Source organism: Schistocerca gregaria, chromosome 5 (genome assembly GCF_023897955.1).
Source record: "Schistocerca gregaria isolate iqSchGreg1 chromosome 5, iqSchGreg1.2, whole genome shotgun sequence".
Lineage (NCBI taxonomy): Eukaryota > Metazoa > Arthropoda > Insecta > Orthoptera > Acrididae > Schistocerca > Schistocerca gregaria.
In genome coordinates, this window is record NC_064924.1 from 36,685,483 (window position 1) to 36,704,810 (window position 19,328).

Below are 19,328 nucleotides of genomic sequence, written 5' to 3' on the forward strand. Positions count from 1 at the left end.
GTTCAATCAAATGTCAAAGGTTTGCTCAATGTTTTATTCAATTACCGTAGTGTAGTACATCATGAATTTTTGCCTCAAGGTCGTGTGGTCAATAAGGAGTATTACCTTGACATTATACGTCATTTGCAAGAAGCAATTCACAGAAAACATCCAGAATTGTGGAAAAAAATTCATGGCTTTTGCATCACGACAATGCACCTGCTCACTCATCACTGCTAGAGATTTTTTGGCCGAAAACGACACGCAATCTTGCCTCAGCCACCGTATTCACCAGATTTGGAACCCTGCGACTTTTTCCTGCTTCCAAAATGGAAGAGACCTATGAAAAGGACAAAGATTTTCAATGATTGAGGAAATAAAAACTGCATCACTGGAAGTACTCACGGACGTACCAAAAAGTGCTTATGAGAAGTGCTTTGAGGATTGGAATAATCATTGGCACAAGTGTATTGTATCTGAGGAGGGGGGGGGGGGGGGAGGGGGTTACTTTGAAGGGGACAACATGAATATTGCTGAATAAATAAATATTTTTTCATAGAAATGTAAAGTTACCTTACTTTTGAACACACCTCATCCAATAATTAACCTCCAAGTTTGTTTTTGTCAATCTATTAGTTTTAAACTTTTCAACATACATACCTTTAACAACCCCTAGAGAAAAGAAAGGGGCAGGGAGAAGACAAAGGGAGGAGAGGGAGAGACAAAGGGAAAGGGAGGAGGAGAGGAGGGTCGGGATGTGAGAATTTGTTGGAGTGCGAGTTCCTGACTGTAAAGTTTGAAGTAACTAACACCCAGTGGGATGGTCTGAGAGACTGTGCAGCAGTGAAGTGCAGGTCCTTCAAATTGTGCTGCAGAGCATGTCCAGTGATAAGGTGCCCCATGTGCCTGAGGCACGCAGGGAAAAGAAGCTCGGAGTAAGGGTAACAATTTGAGAACATAGTACAATGTGACTCTGACATTGCATTAAAAAGAAGATGAGACACAACATCTTGAAAGACATGGATTCAAGCAGTTGGGATGATACCGCATTTCTCAATTTCCAAAAAGCATTTGACTCTGTACCACAACTATGCTTATTATTGCAAGTACGATTGTATCAGAAATTGAGCAAAACTGGTGACTGGATTGGGAATTTCTCAGTAAAGAGGACACAGCACTGTATCTCACGTGGAGAGGCGGTGTCAGATGTAGAAATAACTACAGGTGTGCACCAGGGAAGTGTACTGGGATCCTTCCTGTCTGTGTTGTACATCAATAATCTTGTAGACAATAGCAAGCTCACACTTTTCGCAGATGACACAGTTATCTATAATGAAGTATTCAGTGATAAAAGCTGCACAAATATTCAGTCAGCTCTTAATAAGATTTCAAAGTGGTGCAAAGACTGGCAACTTACTTTAAACTTACAGAAATGTAAAACTGCATACTTCTCTGAACTAAGGAACTACGTATACTGTTACTACAACATCAATGAGTCACAGTTGATGTTGGTGAACTAATGTAAGTGCTAATATGTAAAAATCTGTAGAAATATGAAATGGAACAATCATTTAGGGTCAGTTGTATGTAGAGCAGGTGTCAAACCTTGCATTTCTCTAGTATTCTACACTGAACCAATCCTGTAATACAAATACAAACACGTTCAGTAACAATTTTTCATGTTTCATTAAATTACACAATGGGGTGTGGGTCCATCATCACAGGTTCCAAAATGCATTGCATAATTTAATGAAACATGAAAAAATTGTGATTGAAGGGTTTTTTATTCATAATACCTGGTAATTGTATCCACGAAAGGCATATCAGTTCTGCTGTTACCGTCAACATCTAAATCTACATATGATTAAAAAAGTGTATGCACGCCAAATGTCACAAAAAACTGCATAACCTAGAGCAACACCATTATTTTACATTGATGGATCTGTGAAGTGTATAGCATCCATTAGAGGTAGCTCTGGAGGATCGGCCCAGATGACATTCAAGGTTCCTTCCAGGCACTACCAATAATGCCAAAAGCCAAATATTCAAATGTGTGTTAAATCTTATGGGACTTAACTGCTAAGGTCATAAGTCCCTAAGCTTACGCACTACTTAACCTGAATTACCCTAAGGACAAACACACACACCCATGCCCGAGGGAGGACTCGAACATATGCCGGGAACAGCCGCACAGCGCATGACTGCAGCGCCCTAGACCGCTCGGCTAATTCTGCGTGGCTGCCAAAAGCCATTTGGACTGAAGAATGCAGCAGTGACATCCCAGAGCCTACAGAGAGGATGTTGTCATGTCTAAAACTGGGAGAGTTGATGACAAAGTATTTTTCAAGGAAACACAGGTGTACATAACCCACAAAAAGGATGTAATCAGATTCAATGAGCCAGGAAAACAATGAGCCTGGAAAAATGTCAGTTCTTGTTAAAAGAGGTTTGCTACTGCAGCCATATTATTGGTCATAATGAGGCATGAACTCTAACTTGTGTAAGCTGTATGAGAATCTCCTACTCCTGAGGTGATAAAGGAGCTGCAGTCCTTAATTTTTCTCAATAATTTACTGTATTATAAATTCGCAACAATGAACTGATCACTTGCCTGATGCTCGCATGTCATTTCCACAAAGTACTACGCAAAGGCGGGAGAAGAAAGGGGTGGGTCAGCAGATACACAGTGTACAGTGTGCAACAATCCAGAAAGCACTCTGCCTCTGTTAGTTTGTGAATATAGAATGTGCTTTTTTTTCTTTTCCTTGTGCTCTATCACTTACAATAGATTGCCAAAACAAGACGTGAGCTCATAATGCTCTGACGCTAAAATGACAACTAATTCTACATACAGCCAGTAGTTGAGAAAGACTAAAACACAGGCTGCAGAATGCTTTAAGATCCTGAAGTCTACTCTCCCTCTCTCATCAATAATAATCTCAAGGCAGAAGATAGAATCATTTCGTGGCAACAGTAAGTGAATGTCGCCAGCCAAACATGAAGAGGAGGAGGATTCACTGTTTGAATGGTTCCAACATATGCACTCATAGAAAATTCTGTCATCTGGCATAATGCTTCAAGAAAAGATCCATGAACTCATGCAGAAAAAGGGAATTTCTGAGGGCTAGCTGTGGGGTTTTCATCAGAGACGTAAAGTCAATGCAATCAGTGTTTATAGGGAGGCACATAAATTAGGAAGACGCCAATGAATGGGCATATAAATTGCAATTCAAGATCTCTCATTTGCATCATCCAAGAGATGTGTTTGATATGAATGAAGTTAGCATTTTCTGTAACTTGATATCTGAGAAATTACTACATGTCAAGTGCAATAAATGTCATGGAGTAACATGCAGCAAAGAGAGAGAGAGACTGTGGTCTTGTGTCTCAATCCAGATGATTCTGAGAAGCTCAAACCATTAGTGACTGGAAGATAAAAAAAAAACCTACATTTCTTTAAAAATGTCAACCTATTTTATCTGCAAACCATCATGAGAGTAGCAGTAAAATCTTCATATCTGGCTTCTGAAGGTTCAACAACAGCAGCAAGGAAGAGCAATATTTTGCTACCTTAGGACCACTGATCAGCACATTCCAAGTACAGATGTTGTCTTTGTAACTGCTAAAGGCTGCCATCAGTGCAACTTAACTACAAGGTACAGTCCCACACTGGAAAGTACTACATGTTATCCACAACATATGTGCTGTTTGAACATCAACAAAAGCAAAACAAGAATAATGGAATGTAGTCAAATTAAATTAGGTTCAAATGGGTCTGAGCACTATGGGACTTAACTGCTGAAGTCATAAGTCCCCTAGAGCTTAGAACTACTTAAACCTAACTAACCTAAGGACATCACACACATCTAAGCCCGAGGCAGGATTCGAACCAGCGACTGTAGCGGTCACACAGTTCCAGACTGTAGCCCCTAGAACCGCTCGGCCACTCCGGCCGGCAATTAAATTAGATGATACTGAGGGAATCAGATTAGGAAATGAGACACTTGAAAGTAGTAGACGAGTTTTGCTATTTGGGCAGCAAAATAACTGCTGATGGACAAAGTACAGAGGATATAAAATATAGACTGGCAATGGCAGGAAAAGCATTTCAGAGGAAGAAAAATTTGTTAACATCGAATATAGATTTAACAATATTAGAGAACAAAAGTTGCCACTCGCCATATAGCGAAGTTGCTGAGTCACGATAGGCACAACAAAAAGATTCACACAATTATAGCTTTCAGCCATTAAGGCTTTTGTCAGCAATAAACACACATACACACATGCTCACATATACTCATGCAAACGTAACTTGCACACACGTCTGCAGTCTCAGACACCTGAAACCACACTGCGAGCAGCAGCACCAGTCCAGTGCATGATGGGAGTGGCAATTGGGTGGGATAAGGAGGAAGCTGGGGCGGGGAGGGGGAGGGATAGTATGGTGGGGGTGGCAGATAGTGAAGTATTGCAGTTTAGATGGAGGGGTGGAGAGAAGGTGGGGAGGGGAGGGGGTTAAGAAGCAGAAAGAAGAGCAAATAAAAGAAATTAAAAGACTGGGTGTGGCGGTGAAATGATGGCTGTTTAGTACTGGAATGGGAACAGGGAGGGGGCAGGATGGGTGAGGACAGTGACAAAAAAAGGTGACTATAATTGTGTGAACCTTTTCTTTTTGTTGTGCCTATCGCGACTCAGTATCTCCGCTATATGGTGAGTAGCAACTTTCCTTCTCTAATATTGCTACATTCCATCCTGGATTATCCATGGTTAAGTGTTAGGAAGTCTTTTCTGAAGGTACTTGTTTAGAGTGTAGCCATGTATGGAAGTGAAATATGGGTGATAAACAGTTTACATAAAAAGAGAATAGAAGCTTTTGAAATGTGGTGCTAAAGAAGAATGCTGAAGATTAAATAGGTTACTCACATAACTAATGATGAAGTACTGCCTAGAACTAGGGAGGCAAGAAATCTGTGACACAACTTGACCAAAGGAAGGGATTGGTTGAGAGGGCACATTCTTAGACTTCAATGGACCACCAATTTAGTATTGGAGGAAAGTGCGGCAGATAAAAATTGTAGGAGGAGACTAAAAGATGAATACAATAAGCACATTCAGAAAGATGTATGTTGCAGTAGTTACTTGGAAATGAAGAGGATTGCACAGGACAGGGTAACATGGAGAGCTGCATCAAAACTGTCTTTGGACTGAATACAACAGAAAACATGAAATAAAAACTACAAATTCTGTTTTAACAAATATACAAATATTATTACTTTTGTCGATATTGAAATTATCAACTCCATTATCATCCTGCACAGTGAAATTGAGCAATAAGTTATTTTCCGTTTGATTTTCAACTATAATTTTGGAGTTTATATAAAAGCCTCACTCAACAGAAGTATTTCAATACGAGATTATTAAAATGATTCACACAAAATCTCAGAAATTTGAGAGTGGATTTGCAGATAATTTGATTATATTGACCCAGAACTTGGATAAAATTTTCACTTCTCTTACAAAAGTTCATTTCATCTTAAATATTTTCTCTCTACCAATACCCACAAATTTAGAAGTGTGACATACTCTGCATTTGAACCTGACATTCTTCCCTTTGATACCAAAACTTAACAATACAGTCAATCTTGTTTGAACTGCTATGGTTTCAAGCAGGACATGGCACACATTCATCTGTATTTGAGGGGTGATCTTTCTTGCAGTTGTCTAGTATGCCGACAATGCATGTTTGAATGCTTGCCTTTACCAACAGTATTTCTTCTTCAGATATACTCTTCATTATCTTTTAGAGCGCTTCTTGTAGCAGAATACAGATTGAACTTTCTTGTCGTAATCAAATTTTTTACATCCTTCAAGTAGACTTTCATTAAAGATGAGTTATTGCTTTTTACCATGCCTACTTCTGCAACTCACCGCATCAAAATATTCATAAGATTATGTACTTCATCATGTAGAAATGGATCCCTTTGGACATTGCTCTGAAAACTGAGTATAATTGGTTCCAATAAAGGTACTGTTGAACTAAGGAATGTCAGTTTTCAAGTTTCATTTTTTCTTTGACACCATCAGAAGCAATTCTGAAACTTTTGATTTCTTTATCTCAGTAACATAAGGTCAAATACGTTCAAGAATTTATACAACTTTTTCAGCTGTGCTGAAATTTTCAACTCCTCTTATACCAGAAACTGACATAGGAAGAACTGCAGATACAGTCATGTCAGTATATTGTGGCATCCATGCAGGCGAACTATGAAATAAATAATGAGTCATTCTTAAAAATGACACATTTTCCCAGTTATTCTGGATATGACTGCTTTAAAAGGGCTGTGTACCAGTTTGTAGACCATCAAAATATTCTTACAGTTCATTGTTAAAGAGATTTAATGGTTTTAAAATCACTCGCCCTTCCACACAACACTTTTTTACATGTTTGAGCAAATCATTTGCCCTTGTACACTAAAAAATGGAATCACATTAAAATATTGTTATGAATGATGTATCATGGTCCCAAAGTCACTCATATGGGTCTTTCAAGGAACAATATTCAAGCTTTCATGAAATTCAAGTACACTCAGTTGACATTTGTCAACAACAGTAAGAACTACATCTGAAATGTGGTGCCAAGTCGTATAACATCGTAATGAAGTTTTGATATTTACAACTGCATTTTCTTTGCAATTTGACTATCTGGATGTAATGAAGAGCATGTACAAATACAAATAATTTTTATTATTTAAATTTTACAATGAGTATGCCTTTTTCGTCCATTCCCTTTCAGCTGACGCTACAACAATCGACCAGTTTATGCCTGAATAGGCCAAATCGTCACCAGCAAAGCCGCCTTGCCAGTCAAATCACATCACCAGATCAGCTAACTTGTGAGACTGAGGGCTCTTGAATCCACAACCACAACATATCGCTCTCATGTTCTGAGCAACCGCCTAGAGCAGACACTAAACTCCTTAGTTCCTTCACCTCTGAATTTTCCATTCTTCTTCTCCGAGATAGGGGTTATGTATGAATGAGATGTGCTTGCTTGTGTGATTGTGTGTGTGTTTTCATTGTGCCTGTCTGAAACTCAACATGTCGTCTTAATGGTGAACAACAAACTATTCTTTACAATGTAATTGGTAATGTAATGTAAACAGATAGACAAAATCTACTCACCAAGTGGCAGCAGAGGAACACGCACACAAAAGAATTTAACTTTTACAAGCTTTCGAAGCCAGTGGCTCCTTCTGGCTGAAGCGTTGAAGGGGAAGGAACAGGTGTGAAGCAAAAGGACTAGAGAGGTTTAGGAAAAGGGGTACAGTTCAGAAAAGCCACAGAGAACACCAAGTCAGGGGAGACTTACTGGAGAGTACGAGAAGGACTGCTGGGGACTGTACTGGATAAGATCTGAAAACCTGAGAGCTTAATGGTGGTAGAGTAATATGAAAGACAGAGATTACTGCTGAAATATTGTGTATGAGTTACTACGAGTGGAAAGCTAAGTGGACTGTGTGTAACAGTGGCAGCAGGGGGACAGCAAAAAACAAGACAGATCAGAGAATGAAAGATGTAGAAAACTAAAACAAAAGGAAGAAAGTAGTAGTTACTGTGAAAAATGCTGAGACAGAAGAAATTAACGTAAATTAAGGCCAGGTGAGTAGCAAGAGCCAAGAACATGTTGCAGCACTAGTACGCACTTGGGGATTTTTGAGAAGCTGGTGTCTTAGGAAAGAATCCAGATGGCACTTGGGCACTTGTGCTGAAACAGGCACCGAGGTCATGTACTCTGCAAAAGAATGTCATGTACCTGGTATACGCAATCTGCCTATGCCCTTTCATCCTAAGACATAACTTGGTAGTAGTCACACTAATGTAAAAGGCCAAACAGTGTTTACCTAACAGCTGGTTTATGATGTGTCGCTTCACAGGGCTCTTCCTTTGATAGTACATGTTTTTCCAGTTACAGGGCTGGTACAGGTGGTGATGAGGTGGTGCATAGGGCAAGTTTTGCAGTGGGGATGGTCACAGGCATAGGAGCCACAGAGTATGGAGATGGGTGCAGAAAGAGCACAGGGTCTGCAAAGACATTGACGAGATCAGGAGGGTGGCAAAAAGCTACTCGAGGGGTGGTGGACAAAGGACGTCTTTTCAGGGCATGATTTTAGGAAGTCATGGCCTTGTCAAAATAGCTCATTAATACAATCAAAACCAGGATAAGACTGGGTGACAAGTGATGTGCACCGAAGTTGTTTTTTGGAGGGATCACCAGTACCCAGACTGGAAGTGACGACCTGGGAAATCCGCTTTTGAACTAGGCTGGTGGAGTAATTAAGTCTAGTGGAGATGGAGGTGAGGGTAGTTGTGTATTGCTGCAAAGAGTCTGCATCCAAACAAATACATTTGCCTCGAATACCAGGGCTGTATGGGACAGAATGTCTGAGATGGAAAGGACAGCAACTATTAAAACCTAAGTACTGTTGCTTGATAGTAAGTTTAATGTGGACAGAAGTGCCTAGCTGGCATTTAGTGAGGATGAGATCAACATCAATGAAAGTGGCATGGGACATGGAATAGGACCACGTGAAATTTAACTGGGAGAAGGTATTTACAGGTTTCAGGGATTTTAAATGGTTAACCTCACCACGAGGCCATATGGCAAAGATGTCATCAAACCATCTAAATCAAAGCACAAGCTGAAGGCTCCCTGGAAAGTCCCCTCCAGGTGACTCATGAAAAGCTTGGCACAGGACGGAACCATCGTGGTTCCATGGCCCGTACCTCTGATCTCATTGTAGTCCCTCTCAAAGCTGAAGTAGTTGTTGGTAAGTATAAAGTTGATTAAAGTAAGCAGGAAGGATGTCATAGGTTTGGAAGCAGGTGGGTGCTAACTGAGGAAATGTTCAGTATCACACAGACCATGTAAGTGGGGGATGTTGGTATAGTGGGAGATGGCATCGATGGTGACAAGCAAGGTGTGTGGTGGGAGTGGGACAGGTACACATTTCAGACGATTTAGGAAATGGTTGCTGTCTTTAATATAAAAGGTAAGTCTCTGTACTACGGGTTGCAGGTGTTGATCAACTAGGGCAAATATAAGTTCACTGGGTGCTTGGAAGTCATCAACTATAGGACAGCCAGGATGATTGGCTTTTTGGATCTTAGGAAGAAGGTAAAAAGTGGGGGTGCCTGGTTTGGGTGAGGTAAGAAGTTCTATGGATTCAAGTGTTATTCCTTGTAAGAGAACTAAGGTGTTAAGGAGGGACTGCAGGTCCGTCTGAATCACAGGCATGGAATCTTGATGGCAGATGCTTGTATGTAGAGATGTCAGACAACTGGCATATTCCTTCACTAACATACTCCTGTTGATCAAGTAACACACTGGTAGGTCCTTTGTCTGCTGGGAGGGAGGATAGTGATGTGATCTATTCTTTACTAGTCTCTAAACTATTCTTTACATAAAACTTTTGTTCATCCAACCTGGACATTCCACTATATGTTTTTATGAGGAGATACTTTCTTAGTGGGCCCATTAAGAAGAAATGAAATTTTGAATGGTAAACAGACACATGGGAAGCACAGTTTACCTCGTATGTGTATGACTGTAGAGGGAGTATCTAGATAATTTTTGAAGCAGAGATTTTTAAATTGCCAACTGTACCATACCTACACATCACCTACGCCTGAGATATAGGCAGGGTTTCCCCATTACATCCAATGCTGGGGTGCTATTCCAATACTGAAGAGCCTCAGGGAGGGAGGGAAGGAGGGAGGGAGGGCATTGGACTAGGATAGTCCATACACGTATGTTAGCTTTAGTGCTTTGATGGTATACTGGTTAGGATTCCTGCCTAGTAAGCAAGGAGATCCAGATTCTAATCCTGGCATGGCACAAATTTTAATTCATTTTTTCAGCTTCCATCATTAGCGATAAAAATGAGACTCAAATGTCTCAATGAAAATTTAATCAGATGCATAGTTATGATTATCTCAAGGAACATCTCATTCTCATTTGTGCAATCTAAAAGCTATTCACAGATTGTGAGATGAAGGTCTTTCTGGTTTTGACTCATGAGCCATGGGATGAACTTGGCGACAACACAATGCATTCCAAAATAGTGTGTCAGGATTTCATGGCATGATCCAAATGAAATTTTACATTCTTCTGCAATCTCTGTCAGGCAGTCTTCAATTGGCACACAATTTCGATGACATTCCTGACATGAGCATCATAGACAGACATCGAAGGGGAAGGGTGTCCTGAACGGGGTAACCTTTAACTTCCATTTGGCCATTTTTAAACTGTGTGGACCATTTATATCACTGTGTATAGCTTAATCACTCATCACCATAGGCATTCTGCATCATTTGGTGTCTCTTTGTAAGGGTTTTCTTGAGTTTCATGTAAAATTTACTGCACACGCATTGCCCCTCTAACTTTTCCATCTAGAAGTTCGCAAACTGTGCAACATGGAACATTCCGTTCTACTCAGTACAGCACTGAACAATAATTAACAGACTTACAACACTGAAATTTCTGGTAATTATACAGATTATCCGACAATGCGAGGATGTCAACCGCATTTCTCTTCAACATGTCAAAGGCACAAAATTATGAATGCTCCAGAATTTTCTGGCCAGTACTCGTATGATAACAGTACATGCAGAACAACTGAGAAATGTGCTAATTTGCATTAGGGATGCTAATCTAAATGTGAAATCACAAAGTTGCAGTTTCACACAATCGCAGGTGCATTATTGGCATCACATGATTTCGGCAGATGGTGCAAAACCAGATCCACAGTTAGTGGATGCAGTGATCAATTTTCCAATGATGGTGAACGTTAAATGACAGCAATCATACCACAGATTAACAAATTACTATTGACGTTTTATGGAAAACTAGGCAACCACCACGAAACACCTCACAAAATTACTAGAGAAGAGAACTCCTTTTGTCTGGACAGCAGATTGTGAGAATGCTATATTAAAATTGAAAGAAATTCTTACAAGTTCACCTCTCTTGACTTATCCAGGTTTTGTGCTAGCTCTTGTCTTGTCGTGTGGCTGTTCAATTGGTTAGCTGCATTTTAAGTCAACAAAAACCAACAGGTTATGCATCACATCAGTTGAATGACGCTGAACAAAACTACAGCACTATGGAAAAGGAATTTCTAGCACTTGTTTTGGGCACCATTACTTTCAATGTTGCCTATATGGATGGCAGTTCAAATTAATTACAGGTCATGTGGCTTTAAAATGGCTTTTGTGGTTATAAAATCCCAGGAGGAGACATTTTAGATGGGTCTTAAAACTTTGTGAATGTGACTACATAGTCAAACACAAGTTTGGCCAGTTAAATCAGGATGCAGGTGCCTTGCGTAGTAGGAAATGAACTTCCAGCAGGTGGACAATGTGCTTATTGAAGAATTAAAAAGGGTACAAGAATCCGATATTTAGTGTAAGAAATAGGCTACCTTGCTGGATATCACGGTATATCGATAATTTTTACTTTTGGACCGTCTGACAGCAACTGTATAAAACACAATTTTAGCGCCATACACGTTTCGCCTTTATTTTCTGCAAGGCATCATCAGTGGAAGGTTGCGTGGACAATTTCTTACACAATACGCTCCTATTGCATTTTTGGTGTTGTTCTTCTTCTTATGAATGCCAATTTGCGGTTTTTATCCCACATTCCACAGCACTATGAACTGAACGCTTTTTTCAATGCAATGTTTTGGTTAGAAGAAGAACGCCACCAAAAATACAACAGGAGTGTAATATGCAAGAAATTGTCCACGCAACCTGCCACTGATTATCCCTTGCAGAAAATAAAGGCAAAACGCGTTTTATTCAGTTGCTGTCAGACGGTCCATAAGTAAAAATTATCAATATACCGTGATAATACACGGAACTGAGGAAGACAGGACTACAAAAGTTTAAGATACCTTGCTGGATTTTGTTACAAGACACAACATTTCATATAAGAAAACACTTCTTGGAGAATGGATACTAGAGTCAAAGGCTATCCATAAGTGCATACTACAACAATGTCACGATAGCATACAGGAGTGTCATAATGGGAAAAGCACTATGCCAGTGCGCATTGTGGCCCATTACTGATGGCCACAACAAAAGAAAGAAGTCAAAAAATTCATTCAAAATTTTCTCCTAAGTGTAAGAGTTCAACAACGAAGACCGAATATACCTCTTCAAACTTTGCCTGAGGAAATAACACCTTTTGAAATCTTATCACTCGCTGTAGTTTGACAATTCCCCATAATGCTCTAAAATAACAGATATGTTTTATCTACCATTGACCATTTCTCTCTCTTATTATGATACCTATTGAAGACATGACTGCTGAGACAGTTGTGAATGTGTTCATCAATCATTTAGTACTACCATTTGAAAGTACACATACTTTATAACAGACCATGGAACAAACTTTATGTCCAATCTTATGGTGCAGGTATGCCAACTACGTCAAATAAAGAAGTGGAGAACTGTGCCATTTCACCCTCAGAGTAATGGTAGGGTTGGACGCATTCATAAAACAGATGTCATAATGTTGTCTTATGATGTGAAAAGCTCACAGTCAGATTGGGGCATGCTACTGCCATTTGTAATTTCGACATACAATGCCAGGATACACGAAGCAACAGTGTTGAGACTTTTTGAGGTTGTTTACAGGTGCAAAACATGCTTTCTGCTCAAGACAGAAAAGTTGCCACCTGAATAAATTCCAGTGAAGCACGTGGATAAAAGTTTAAAGTTTATTTTGAAGAGAGTTCAGCAATACACTGCAGCTGTGAGTTCGAGGCAACAGCTCTGTAGCCTAAAGACTGCTAGGATGCCGTTATACCAAATAGAAGATTATATAATGATATGACAAACCACTATGAAACAGGACAGAACTATGAAATTTACATGATCCTGGGATGGGCCATTTCAGATAGTGTTTCACGTCACCTGTCAGTACTGAATTACAGATTTTAGTTCATTTTAATCATTTAACCAAGTATACAGGTAGTGATATATCATCTCCTGCTATGGATCCACCAAAACTGAGAAAGAAATACGCAGCTTATAAGCCAATTGTTACACGGCAACTGAAGAGTTCATATCGCTACAATTCACGTTCCATCCCTCCGTACAATCTATGGTCTAGGGAGTGACAACAAATTTTATCATAACTCTTGGGTAAAAGCAGAGTTAGTATTTTCTATGTCAATCTACTGTTTAGGAAAGTTGTTGATTATGTTGTTTTTTCATCTTACTCAGGCCCTGGAAATAGAACAGGCTGCTTAAGTGTTGCATTTGTCCCATTCTTGTGAAGTTGCCTCTATGCCTTACAGTTTATTTTTAATATGTTAGTTTGTTATCACTATGGCCTGTAGAACACTACTTCCCCATTGGAGTGTTGCTAAGGACAATATCTTGTCTGTTATGGACATCTGGACTTCGTCAAACAATGCCTGCCACACAGCTGATACCTTTTGTCTACTGCGTACAACTGTGTTCGAATGTGGTTGTTCCTTGGATCCAGATGACTAGCAAATGCTGAGGTACTAATGCATTAATACTTTTACATTTGCATATAACATGCCCTCCACTGTACCCAAATTAACTGGTTCACTACATAGCTTTTTCCACTGTATGGTATCGCGAAGTTATGTTGAAAGTCTATGGAATTTAAAAACTTGTGTTACATAGGTGCAGATCACACGCCATCGCTGTGGAGAAGTCTGCCGCTTTGGTTTTAAGGGAGCTGCAGAAATAAGGTACCACTCTATGCTGAAACACCTTCTGTTGAACAACCGCTGAATAAGCGCAATCCAGCACTGCTCCACGTGCCTGGTCTCTCAGTAGGCATTGGCCATGCAATTCAGTGTCTACCGTGGAGTCTGTTACTGGCTGCAACATACAGAAGACAGTTTCTCATACGTAACAAATTCAACTGAACTCCAAATTAGCTGGTTGAATTAACACAACCTTCCTCCCATGGCATAAGAATCAGCCAGTTATACACTGCCCCATACCCAATTCTGGTTACACCTATGGGCTCAAATCAGAACTTCACTGTCCACACACCGAGCAAAACCTATATAATAACAGATTTCAACTGAAAGCATACTGTGGGACCTGAATTTCAGTTCTCTGCCCAGTTGAAAGAAACTTTGAGTGCCACTATTGAATCAGTGCATGACCTGCCTTACAGTTCTTCCATATACTAACAACATTGAACTGTTCAAGTCCTTGGATTAGTTGATGGCACAAGTGCACCAACAAATTTCACTAGATTGAGCAGTCGCCTATATTATGACATTTTACCATCTTTTACTTAATATAACTGCTTCTACATTGACTCCTGCCCTGCTTGCTATTCTAATACTGGGCACGAATATATTTTGAAGTTTCACACACAATTTATGAAGCAGAACATATACTGCCACTCCAGCTGGCAATGCGCCTTTGCCAAATTCCACCGCAAAGAAAAATGATGGTTTATTCTATTACAATCACAAACTGTAATTTTTAATCTGTCTAATGAATTGCTTACTTTTGTGACTTTCAAACTGTAGTCTCTTATTACTGTGCTTATTTGTTCATTCAATATTGTTTTATTGTCATGGGTTATTTTCACAATCTTTCTATTCAGTTTAAGTGAACTTAAAATGCAATCACCAAAATTTTTGCCATCGCCTAAATTTGGGTCAAAGGAATCACCATTCATGTGTTTCTTGTACATGATTTTTGTTTGTTTGTTTATTAGATGCATCAATGCAATGAGAAGTGTCAAATTTGGCAGTTGTCAGTTTATACTTAATTTCATACATCATTCTGGTTGATGATCAGAAATATTTGATCAAGTATTGACTCGGTGCCTTCCACACGTTAATATATTTTCAGTTTTGCAATTTTTCTTTGGTCAATTAAATAGTTACAATGTTACCTTAGGCACGTAAGCAGTGGTGCTAATTAACTCAAAATAAATTTTACTTACATTGCTTGCATCCTTCCTGAGGACTGTTAAAACAAATTGTTATGTTTCAAAATTGTGTTCTATGACTTCGATCTGTATTACCACCAGGATGGCAAAAAACTGGTGCCACCTTGGTGGTTACTCAGTCACCAGAAAGTTGTTGGACAAAGACAGAGAGAGAGAGAGAGAGAGAGAGAGAGAGAGAGAGAGAGAGAGAGAGAGAGAGAGAGAGAGAGAGAGGGGGGGGGGGGGGGGGGGGGGGGAGGGAGAAGAAGAAGAAGGAAGAAGAAAGAAAGAAAGAAACTGACTGCAGTCTGATGAGGAGAACTTTCAATGTCACATAGCCCCTGTTCTATCAAAAATCACATGGGGTCCATTACCTCTTCTAACAATGCTAGAAATCAATCATTAACTTCATTTATTAACTAAAGAAAAGACCAACGTGTAAAAAGTAGTGATTATTTTCACATGATATCCTAATCCTTGTCGTACAAATGTTTCAGTTGCATGTGCTCTTCAAAGCTCTCTCTGAAACCAGCTTCAGCTACTTTCATAACACCACCACTGTCATAGTGGTGTGTTAACAACTGTAGTCTCCATATGTAACAATTACACACACTCCAAGATTTGAATTGTTAAATGAGATTAAAATATTGTGTTGTTAAATGAAAATCAAATATTCTTACCCCCCTAGATTGTCAAATTCCCCAGAGGCAAATTTTTTTTGGTAGAAGGGAGGAGATGTACAAGACACCGGAAAGGTACTGCACGTCAGTAATTTTTATTGTTTAAATTTTACAAAAAATTTTTTCGGTTCATCACCTTTTGGCTGATGTGACAACAATCGATCATCAGCAAAGCCACATTACCAATCAAATAACATTACAGCATCATCTGACTTTTGAGACTAAGAACTCTCAGGGCCGCAACTAAAAAACATCACCTTCTTCTGTTCTGAGCCACCACCTACAGCAGACACTAAATGGTTTAGTTCCTTCAGCTTTGAAGTTTCCCTTCACGGGATTGATAACCATGCAGTTTAATCCCTTTAATCCACAAATAAACCAACCAACCTTGTTCTTTAAATTGATCTGGGACTACTGGAGTTCAATTCTCTCATCCACCTGCCAATCCTCACGATGTAATTCCCCTTAGTAAATAAGCTGATACAGGTTCTTCTTTCTAAATCTGGAAGCCCATGCTGCTATCCAGTCCTGACTATACCTCTGATGGGGTGCACAGGAATAAAGCTACACAGTCTGCAGAGTTCCACATGACTCCTGATGGTGCACAAACACCACAAAATTTCAACTTGAGTAAAGTCATCATAGTAAAGACAGGTGAACCAAGCAGTTCCATCAGATTGTTCTGCAGCTTCGAATACATTGTTGTGTTTTATACTGGAACTCCTACCAAAAATGATAATTAATCCATATTGATTAGTAAGTAACACGCATTTAATAAGTTGTTGTTGTTGTGGTCTTCAGTCCTGAGACTGGTTTGATGCAGCTCTCCATGCTACTCTATCCTGTGCAAGCTTCTTCATCTCCCAGTACCTACTACAACCTACATCCTTCTGAAATTGTTTGGTATATTAGTCTATTGGTCTCCCTCTACGATTTTTACTCTCCACGCTGCCCTCCAATACTAAATTGGTGATACCTTGATGCCTCAGAACATGTCCTACCAAGCGATCCCTTCTTCTAGTCAAGTTGTGCCACAAACTTCTCTTCTCCCCAATCCTATTCAACACCTCCTCATAAGTTATGTGATCTACCCATCAGCATTCTTCTGTAGCACCACATTTCAAAAGCTTCTATTCTCTTCTTGTCTAAACTATTTATCGTCCATGTTTCACTTCCATACATGGCTACACTCCATACAAATATTTTCAGAAATGGCTTCCTAATCATACTCGATGTTAACAAATTTCTCTTCTTCAGAAATGCTTTCCTTCCCATTGGCAGTCTACATTATATATTCTCTCTACTTCGACCATCATCTATTACTTTGCTACCCAAATAGCAAAACTCCTTTACTACTTTAGGTGTCTCATTTCCTAATCTAATATCCTCAACACCACCCGACTTAGTTCGACTACATTTCATTATCCTTGTTTTGCTTTTGTTGATGTTCATCTTATATCTTCCCTTCAACACACTATCTATGCTGTTCAACTGCTCTTCCAAGTCCTTTGCTGCCTCTGACACAATTACAATGTCATCGGGGAACTTTTCTTTTGTTTCCTTCACTGCTTGCTCAATATACAGATTGAATAACATCGGGGAGAGGCTACAACCCTGCCTTACTCCCTTCCCAACCACTGCTTCCCTTTCATGCCCCTCAACTCTTATAACTGCAATTTGGTTTCTATACAAATTGTAAATAGCCTTTCACTCCCTATATTTTACCCCTGCCACCTTCAGAATTTGAAAGAGAGTATTCCAGTCAATATTGTCAAAAGCTTTCTCTAAGTCTACAAATGCTAGAAACGTAGTTTTTCCTTTCCTTAATCTAGCTTTTAAGATAAGCCGTAGGGTCAGTATTGCCTCACGTGTTTCAATATTTCTACGGAATCCAAACTGATATTCCCCAAGGTCGGCTTCTACTAGTTTTTCCATTCGTCTGTAAAGAATTTGCGTTATTCTTTTGCAGCCGTGACTTATCAAACTAATAGTTCAGTAATTTTCACATCTGTCAACATCTGCTTTCTTTAGGATTGGGATTATTATATTCTTCTTGAAGTCTGAGGGTATTTCGCCTGTCTCATACATCTTAATCACCAGATGGTAGAGTTTTGTCAGGACTGGCTCTCCCAAGGCCGTCAGTAGTTCTAATGGAATGTTGTCTACTTCGGGGGCCTTGTTTCGACTCAGGTCTATCAGTGCTCCGTCTAACTCTTCATGCAGTATAATATCTCCCATTTCATCTTCATCTACCTCCTCTTCCATTTCCATAATATTGTCCTCAAATACATCACCCTTGTATAGACCCTCCATATACTCCTTTCACCTTTCTGCTTTCCCCTTCCTTGCTTAGAACTGTGTTTCCATCTGAGCTCTTGATATTCATACAAGTGGTTCTCTTTTCTCCAAAGGTCTCCTTAATTTTCCTGTAGGCAGTATCTATCTTACCCCTAGTGTGAGATAAGCCTTTACATCCATACATTTATCCTCTAGCCATCCCTGCTTAGCCATTTTGCACTTCCTGTCGATCTCATTTTTGAGAAGTTTGTATTCCTTTTTGCCTGCTTCATTTACTGCATTTTTATATTTTCTCCTGTCATCAATTAAATTCAATATTTCTTCTGTTACCCAAGGATTTCTACTACCCTTTGTCTTTTTACCTACTTGATCCTCTGCTGCCTTCACTACTTCATCCCTCAAAGCTACCCATTCTTCTTCTACTGTTTTTGTTTCACCCATTCCTGTCAATTGTTCCGTTATGCTCTCCCTGAAACTCTTTACAACCTCTGGTTCTTTCAGTTTCTCCAGGTACCATCTCCTTAAATTCCCACCTTTTTGCAGTTTCTTCAGTTTTAATCTACAGTTCATAACCAACAGATTGTGGTCAGAGTCCACATCTGCCAGTGGAAATGTCTTACAATTTAAAACCTGGTTCTTAAATCTCTGTCTTACCATTATATAATCAATCTGATACCTTTTAGTATCTCCAGGATTCTTCCATGTATACAACCTTCTTTCATGATTCTTGAACCAAGTGTTAGCTATGATTAAGTTATGCTCTGCACAAAATTCTACCAGGCGGCTTACTCTTTCATTTCTTACCCCCAGTCCATATTCCCCTACTATGTTTCCTTCTCTCCCTTTTCCTACTACCGAATTCCAGTCACCCATGACTATTAAATTTTCGTCTCCCTTCACTACCTGAATAATTTCTTTGGTTTCATCATACATTTCTTCAATTTCTTCGTCACCTGCAGAGCTAGTTGGCATATAAACTTTTACTACTGTAGTAGGCATGGGCTTCGTGTCTATCTTGGCTACAATAATGCATTCACTATGTTGTTCGCAGTAGCTTATTCAACCTCCTGTGTTTTTATTCACTATTCACCTAGTCAGAAGTCTTGTTCCTCCTGCCACCGAACTTCACTTAATCCCACAATATCTAACTTCAACTTATTCATTCTTTAGCCTATACCTCTGCATGAGCACTAATTTCTTGTATCTTACTTCGTGGTTCTTCTGTATGTTGGCGGCAGCAGAATTGTTCAACTTCAAATGCTGGTTCTCTAGATTCCCAACAGTGTTTCTTGTTAAGAACATCGCCTTCCCTCCAGAGATTTTCATTTGATTTCCCAAAGCATCTCTGTAACACTTAGGCGTTGTTCAAGCCT

At 39.5% G+C, this 19,328-nt stretch overlaps 1 protein-coding gene across 1 annotated transcript in view; it reads right to left on the minus strand.

Annotated features, from left to right (window-relative positions):
- Nucleotides 1-19,328, minus strand: part of LOC126272406 (zinc finger protein 761-like) — a 348,537-nt gene that overhangs the window by 189,998 nt on the left and 139,211 nt on the right. The window lies entirely within an intron of this gene.